The 9033-nt window shown below is 40.4% G+C and overlaps 2 pseudogenes; both read right to left on the bottom strand.

The window, feature by feature from the left end:
* Positions 1-3923: 3923 nt before the first annotated feature.
* LOC133747841 (ribosomal biogenesis factor-like) lies at positions 3924-4204 on the bottom strand (annotated as a pseudogene).
* A 638-nt stretch (positions 4205-4842) lies between these two features.
* On the bottom strand, positions 4843-8024 carry LOC133747669 (calpain small subunit 1-like; annotated as a pseudogene).
* Between the last annotated feature and the right edge of the window lie 1009 nt (positions 8025-9033).

Here is a 9033-nt window from a genome sequence, read left to right as displayed (position 1 = left end):
TAGAAATGTATGGTAATGTCTACATACCTGAATTTGTAAAAGATCACCAAACTTTTGTTTTTGAGAAAATATTGCTCTTTAGTGTACTAAAGAAATTTTTGTTTATAGGCCCAGTATTCATCATCTTCACTTAGACTCAGCAACCATTATGTCATGAATGTAATGTAGGAATGAATAAGCATTTACGCCAAGAAACGGGACCAACACAAGTAACAGTGAAGGCAAGTGTAGTAAAAAGTAGAAATGAACAGAAAATACAATTGACTTGGTCCAAGGTTCATAATAACTATGCCAGGTTTAGTAAAAAAAAAAAAAAACAGTGCATATGGAGCATTAATGATTATTAAGTTGACACAGCTACAGGTAAGTAAGGAGATTTAAAAAAATTAGAATACCATATGAAGGTACTTCAGAAGTTAGTGGAAAATGGAATTTGAAAATGTTAATTTTGGTGTAAAATATTTGGTGCATATTTTTTCATAATATGCATTTCCATGAACATTTTGGAGACCTCTTGTATTCTTGGATTTCAAAATGTTTTGCACTAAAACTTACCTTTTAAATTTGTTTTTCAATGAACTTTTGAAAGTCCTCTTATAAACACATCTTTTTTTTCTTTTTTTTTTAACTTTGATTTAATGAATATAAATTTCCAATGTACAGCTTATGGATTACAATGGCTCCCTCCCCCATAACTTCCCTCCCACCCACAACCCTCCCCTTTCCCGCTCCCTCTCCCCTTCCATTCATATCAAGATTGATTTTCAATTCTCTTTATATGCAGAAGATCAGTTTAGTATATATTAAGTAAAGATTTCAACAGTTTGCACCCACATAGAAACACAAAGTGAAAAATACTGTGAGTACTTACTAGTTGTAGCATTAAATCACAATGTACAGCACATTAAGGACAGAGATCCTACATGAGGAGGAAGTGCACAGTGACTCCTGTTGTTGACTTAACAAATCGACACTCTTGTTTATGGCATCAGTAATCACCCTAGGCTCTAGTCATGAGTTGCCAAAGCTATGGAAGCCTTTTGAGTTCACCGACTCTTATATTTAGACAAGGTCATAAAGTGGAAGTTTTCTCCTCCCTTCAGAGAAGGGTTCCTCCTCCTTTGATGACCTGTTCTTTCCACTGGGATCTCACTCGTGGTGATCTTTCATTTAGGTTTTTTTTTTTTTTTTTTTTTTTTTGCCAGAGTGTCTTGGCTTTCCATGCCTGAAATACTCTCATGGGCTTTTCAGCCGGATCCGAATGCCTTAAGGGCTGATTCTGAGGCCAGAATGCTGTTTAGGACATCTGCCATTCCATGAGTCTGCTTATACATACATCTTTTTATAATACATTGAAAACTATAGAATGATTATGCTTATTTTCTAAATGAGCTTATCTTACAATTGCCTGGATTCCCCAGAACTCCACTAGATGGACAGCTGTGTATTTGTGTATGTGAACTTTGTATTTAAGAAAAAGATCTGATACTTTGACAGGTGAAAAGCTTTAGAAAATAGATAAAGATTTTACCAGTTAATTTTGCACAGTTAAAATATTCAATTAAGAGAGCTCCTAAAAAGCAAAAGCTAGAAGATTGTATTCTTTACACTTCCAAGTACGAAACCAGTCTTCACTAAAAGGTGAGTGTGTTTCCTTTTCCACACATCAGATACCTCCTGAAGACCTCTGTTTAATGTGGCTTACAGCTTAAACCTTTTGTTCTCCATGCTTCTTTTTGAGGGGATACTAGTTGTTGATGTTTAAAAACAAAGATTGCTTGGGAAAAGGCAAACAAAGCAAGGAACAAAATCATCTATTTTAGAGGGGGTTCAAAGTATATAATAGTTTGTCAAAAGATGTAAATAAATTGTTATATGAATATATGTCAAACTGACTTAATTGTGGAATTCTCAGTTGGAAATATTTGGGAGATCTTTGAAACATGTACCACTTTTACAGATGCTACTGTAAACACAGTGTCTTCAAGGATGTTTCAGACATGGTGAGTGAGTGTGTTGGGAGGAGCTAAGGAGAACACTTCCTCGCTGCTTTTTCATGCTCTGAAAGTAACTGCCTGCTTGGATGGTAATGTTCAATAGAAAAGAAAAGATTCTAGGCTAGTCCTGGATATATATATATATATACATATATATATATATATATATATATATATATATATATATGAAACATGCTTAAATATTCTATTAATGGGGCCGGTGCTGTGGTGTAGTGGGCAAAGATGGCACCTGCAGTGCCAGCATTTCATATGGGTGCTGATTTGAGTTCCAGCTGCTCCACTTCGATCCAGCTCTCTGCTATGGCCTGGGAAAGCAGTAGAAGATGGCCCAAGTCCTTGGACCCCTGCACCCACATGGGAGACCTGGAAGAAGCTCCTGGCTCCGGATTGGCGCAGCTCTGGCTGTTGTGGCCAATTGGGGAGTGAACAATTGGATGGAAGAACCTTTCTCTCTCTGCCTCTCCTCTCTCTAACTCTGAATTTCAAATAAATTTTTTTTTTAAAAAAAACCTGTTAAGCAGTATTAGGACATAAATGATTTTTTCATTGTAATAAAAATGCTATATTGAATACTCTGGTGTATTTTTTTGATCTCTTTAGAATCTCTTCAAAGTGTTACCTAGAAGTGAAATATTTACCATAGTAACCATGGTCTATATGTATACCTTCAACTTCATTACTTATTATCACAGTTGCTCCCTCATCGTCCCAGTGTTGAATACCATCATTGAATGTGTTCATTTTTCCCTATCTCTGGTATGACTTTCAGTATGTTTCCCTGGTTGAAAATGAATCAAGCATATTTCCTTTTCTGTGTGTTTTTATTCACATATAGCCTTCATTTTCAACTGGCCAAATACTGTTTTATTTCCTGTTTATGATTGCACTATAATGGGGTTAGTGGACGTTTTTCTCTTTTCATTGGAATTTACATATCATTCACTTAGTGTAATGCTGCTTTTTTATTTAAATACTTCTATTACACATACGTAGTTTGGTTCAGTCCTTATTTAATGCCTGCTAGATTTTGTAAGCTTATTTCATCTGTTGTTGTGAACATGTTTTTTTTTTTTTCATTTTCTGATGTGATAAATTATACAGATTTCTTTAAATGATTCCTAGAAGATAGATTTATTCAATGTATGGCATAGTTTTTATTTAAAACTGTTGGATTCCTAAAGCCCTTTTGCCTTAATTCGTGTACATATGTATACAGCTATTAAGTAGGAGCCAAAATACAAAGACTCATTTTGTCTCTATACTCAAGTAATTTAATGTTTTATCTAATAGTTTTCCTCCCATTCTTCCATTCCCAACTACAGAATTATGTCTTGTAAAGAAATATAAAAGTCAGAAAGAAACATTGAAATCAGTCTTATTCCAACTCTACATTTTGTTACTTTCTAATTTGAAGCCAAATGTATAAATAGCATTGTTGAACTTACTGTTAAAATTTTATATTTTTAGTCTTGTGCTGTGGCAAAATAATTGCCATATTGTGACAATTTAAACTTTACATAATTTTTTGAATGGAAATTTTAGATTTTCAAAGAGTCTGTTGCTGAAGTTTTCAGGTGAGTATCTTTAAGCAGCATGTTTTGTATTGCTTTCCTTAGTATCCAAGGAAGCAAACCTTGCCTTCAGGCTTGGATCCTTATATGATAGCAGAAATGCTCTTGAAAAATGAATATTTTTTCCTTAAAATACCAAGATACCTGCTCATGGTGAAATTTGAGGCAACAAGATCCGTGATGATACTCCATGAGACTTGAGACCTTCTGTATCTTAACATTACAGATAGAGCCCCTATTAAAAATTCCTCTTTTGAAAAATTGTGTAAAACATTAAATTTATGAGTGCGGGGGCGGGTTCCATTGCCTCACCACTGTATTACAGCTGAACCGTTCATCTTGTAGGTTCATTGTTAATGGGTTCATTTTCATGACCCTGCGGAGGAGTCAGCTGTTTGTGCAGAGGTTCCAGAGAAGGGCCCCTTGAGAAGCGTGCAGATTCCTTTTGTGTATCCATAAAAGTTTTTTCACTCTGTTAACTTTGTCTTCATTCACAGTTTTTATCTCAAGATTAGTAGTAACTAGTATTGCTTTGTTTTTAGCCTTGAAGTCTTTTTGGCTGACGATGTGAAGTACATTCCTGGGCTTCTGCCATCTTCATTCGTTCTTGGCCATTGTCTTCCATACCAGTGGCCACAGCTCCAGCTCCAGGTGATGCCCTAAAAATTTCTTGAGTATCTTTAAGTCAGTGTAGTGTCATTATGTTTATAAAGTTCATGATATAGAGAGACCTCGTTAGCAGTTAAATAGTGTTCCAGGACAAATATGAATCAGTGCATATGAACAGTCTTCTAGTCACAGTCTTTTTGATTTACTCACTTTTAAATTCCAATCTGTTACATTTTAGTGGTAAAAATTGTACATTATAAGAGAAAATAATTGAAATTCTGTTTTTCATTTGGTAGCAGCAGCTGGGGTACATTTATTTCCTGCTAGGCCTGGCAGGCTAGGGGAAGAATACAGACAAAGGCACTAGGGGGTATGGCCTTCAATGGCCTACAGTTTGTTTGGCTGCCTGGATGGCAACTGTGAATCAGGGTGTTAGGGTACGTAGGGGCTGGAATGATCTCTCCAGAGCTGAAAGATGGTTCTTGGGCGCAGAAACAACCCAAGTGCTCGGCTTGGCACAGATAAAGGATGGAGGTTATGCAGAAGGTACAAGAAGGGTGTGGTAGGAGTGGGGTGACCCTTGGGCAGAGCTTGCTAGAATATCTCGGAGCCAGGGCAACTTAGGATGTGGCACACTGGGTGTGTTAGGCCCTGGCTGTTGTCTGAGAAGATGGATGCCTAGGGCGGGGGGAATCAAAGGCCTGTGGGTCAGCATGACCCATGAAGATGCAAGGACAGAGGATCTGCTCTGGGATAGACCAGGGTCCAAGGTGAGTCCTACAGTGAGGCAGAAAGTGTTCAGCTGTGGAGTTTTCACTGAGGCGTACATAGTTGTAGCCACTCCTGGATTTTTTAAAAAATATTTATTTATTTATTTAAAAGAGTAACACAGAGAAGGAGAGGCAGAGAGAGAGAGGGCTTCCATCCATTGGTTCACTCCCCAATTGGCTGCAACAGCTGGAGCTGCACCGATCTGAAGCCAGGAGCTTCCTCCAGGTCTCCCACACGGGTGCAAGGACCCAAGGACTTGGGCCATCATTTACTGCTTTCCCAGGCCACAGCAGAGAGCTGGATTGAAAATGGAGCAGCTGGGTCTCAAACCGGCACCCATATAGGATGCAGGCACTGCAGGCAGCAGCTTTACCCACTACACCACAGTGCTGGCCCCACTCCTGGATGTTCAGCTAGATTTGTCCAGTGCTGTTTTTGTCAAGACTTAAAGGTAGGGAACTGGTGTCCAACCTGACCAAGCGGCTGATGAAATTGTCGGAATCCGCATTTCCTCTTTGATCTGAAGAGTTGAATGAACATGTTGTGGAGGCCCTGCTGCCCTTAAGGCCCCGCAGTTCACAGCTGCACATGTTTCCTGATCAGTCAATGTCAAACTGTCTGTGGCAGTTTTTGATGTTCCACAGGTACTTGAACTCTGGGAAGCCCAGCCTGCCTGTGATGTCACTATCCATCATGCCACTGTGCTGTGACCTGACAATGCCAAAACCTTCTGTCTCCCTATCAGGGTGTTAGGTCACAACCTTGTTGAGAATGTGGCACTGATCTCTGTGTCATCTCTGGCCAGTTGGCCAAACACTCTCCAGACTGCCAGACCTCTTCACTCTCTTTGGCCTCAGTGTCGAAATTGTGGGTTCGTGAGGGTGAGGGCTGTGGGTTGTACTGTGCAGCTGCCTTGCTTAATGGGCTGATGACCCCACCCAGGATGCAGAATGGCTTCTGCAGGGGACCAGACCACCGAGAACATTCCCCGGGCACACTACACTTGTGGAAATCATAATTTAAAAATCCTTTCCTTTTGAATGAAAGGAATTTTGTTTTACTTCAATTTAGATAACCATCAGGATGTTTTTATTGTAATTTTTCTGTAAGTTACTTAGTTTTCCACTTAAAACATCAGCTGGTTGGTTGGGTGGTTTTCTTTAGAAAGAAATGTAGTCATTTTGCTATATGTTTATTTTCTACTGTGCCATATGTTACTCATTCAGCTACTCTTAGGACTCTGGGTTCTTATATTTTTGGTCTCAGTATTATGAATAGGCCTAAGTCTTAATTTTTTCTTAAGGTACCTTTATAGTTAGGTGTAACACTGATCCATGTACAATGTGTTTGGCGTCTAGGATTGAAGTTAGGATATGGGTTTACTTTCTCCTAATGTATTGTTAGTTCTCCAGTGATTCTTTGAATAATGATTTATTGTTTCTCCACTTGCTTGAAATGTTCATTTTGGTGAATTTTAATTTGTGTTTGGATAATGACCTAACAATGGTGTCTTAGTCATGTGCCATTATCAAACTGTTTTATGTCTTGTCTTGAGGATAATGTTTAACATTTTTAGAGCAAGTCTCCATCACTCTTAAGAGTTCTCTTCCTCTGTGTTTATTGTACTTTTATGTATATTTTAAAAAATATATTTACTGGCCGGCGCCGTGGCTCAACAGGCTAATCCTCCGCCTTGCGGCGCCGGCATACCAAGTTCTAGTTCCGGTCGGGGCGCCGGATTCTGTCCCGGTTGCCCCTCTTCAAGGCCAGCTCTCTGCTATGGCCCGGGAGTGCAGTGGGAGATGGCCCAAGTCCTTGGGCCATGCACCCGCATGGGAGACCAGGAGAAGCACCTGGCTCCTGCCTTCAGATCAGTGTGGTGTGCCGGCCGCTGCACCAGCCATTGGAGGGTGAACCAATGGTGAAAAGGAAGACCTTTCTCTCTGTCTCTCACTATCCACTCTGCCTGTCACACACACACACACAAATACATATATATATTTACTGAATATTGAATCGACATTCAATTTTTAAAAACGATTTTATTTATTTATTTGGGATGTAGAAGACAGGGAGAATGAGAGAAAAATGTCTTCCATCTGCTGGTTTACTCCCCAAACGGCTAAACTGGCTGGAGCTGAGCTCATCTGAAGCCAGGAGCTTCTTCTTGGTCTCACAGGCAGGTGCAGGGGCCCAAACATTTGAATCATCTTCCACTGCTTTCCCAGGCCATAAGCAGAGAGTTGGATTGGAAGAGGAGCAGCCAGAACACGAACTGGTGTCTATATGAGATGCCAGTGTCACAGGTCGAGGCTCAACCTACTATGCCACAGTGCTGGTCCTGTATTTTTAAGTCAACTGCTAAGTTTGAAAGCTATAAAAGCAATAAAATAATGTATCAATTCAGAAAAATTTTCATCTTTATTTATTTGAAAGGCAAAATTACAGAATGAGAGAGACACAGAGGTCTTCCATTCACTGGTTCACTCCCCCAAATGGCTGCAATAGCTGGAGCTGGGCCAATCTATAGCCAGGAGTCAAGCTGCTTCTGGATTTTCCATGTGGGTGCAGGGGCCCAAGCACTTGGATCATTGTCTGCCTTTTCAGGCCATTAGTAGGGAGCTGGATTGGAAGTGAAGCAGCTGGGACTTGAACCAGTGCCCATGTGGGATGCTGGAGCTGCCGGTAGAGGCTTAACTTAGTTTGCAATGGTGCTATATTTCTTCTGTAAATAGAGCATCATACTATGCCTGACATGGTAAGAGAAATGTAACTATATTGTGAGAAATGTAAGGACATAACTCCAAGAGATGGCTCTGATAGTTGTGAACATCCTTTTGAGAAAATGAAGGACCTATTATTAATGATTTCTTGTTTAGTATTCCAGGCATACTGGGAGAGACCAGGGTCCAAGGTGACTCCTCCAGCGAGGCTCTGGGGTTTCCAGAGTACGGGAGTACATCGTCAGCTGCAGCCACTCCTGGATGTCCACCTGGATTTGTTCAGTGCTGTCTTTGTCAAGAGACTTGAAAGTTGGAAACATGGTGTCTAACATGTCCAAGTGGCTGATGAAATTGTCAAAATATATATTTCATCTGAAGAACTGAATGATCACTTTGTAGAGACGCTCATTCAGGTGGAACCCTGAATGTGTTCAGAAGGTTTGAAAGACATATATATATATATATTTTTTTTTTTTTAATTTTTTGACAGGCAGAGTAGACAGTGAGAGAGACAGAAAGGTCTTCCTTTGCCGTTGGTTCACCCTCCAATGGCTGCCACGGCCGGTGCGCTGCGGCCAGCACACCATGCTGATCTGAAGCCAGGAGCCAGGTGCTTCTCCTGGTCTCCCATGCGGGTGCAAGGCCCAAGCACTTGGGCCATCCTCCACTGCACTCCCGGGCCACAGCAGAGAGCTGGCCTGGAAGAGGGGCAACCGGGACAGAATCCAGTGCCCCAACCGGGACTAGAACCCGGTATGCAGGCGCCGCAAGGCGGAGGATTAGCCTATTGAGTCACGGCGCCGGCCTGAAATACATATATTTCAATGGTAAGTCTTCATTTAAAATATGTCAGCTAATGAGGGAAAATTTTACGTGACACCATTTGAAGTCCCTTGATTTTCTAAAACTCGAATATGCCCTTATATTGGTGCTTCTCATATGTGTTTTATATTTTACAAGTCCATTATAGATGAACAATTTTGTAAAATCTGAAAAATATCAATTACTAAATTCATTTTACAAAATTAAGTTTAAATGAAAATTAATTAAAATGATATACAAGACTCTTCCTCCCTGCCAATATGCAGTAACAGATACCAGATTTACCTCCTCACCTGAAGCAACTAAAATGTCATACAAAATATCTGAAGCATTTCTCACGAGATTGAACAGTAGGCAGTGAGGACAGTGAATCTCTGGAGTTGGGAAACAAGGTGCTGGTGTGGTGATGTAGTGGGTTAAACTGCTGCCTGGGATGCCGGCATCCCATATGGGTGACAGTTTAAGTGCCGGCCACTCCACTTCTGACCCAGTTCCCTGCTAATGCACCTGGGAAGGCAG

This window comes from Lepus europaeus, chromosome 19, assembly GCF_033115175.1.
Source record: "Lepus europaeus isolate LE1 chromosome 19, mLepTim1.pri, whole genome shotgun sequence".
Classification (NCBI taxonomy): Eukaryota; Metazoa; Chordata; class Mammalia; order Lagomorpha; family Leporidae; genus Lepus; species Lepus europaeus.
The sequence above is the reverse complement of the archived record's forward strand: the minus strand, read 5'-3'. Positions and strand labels throughout refer to the sequence as shown.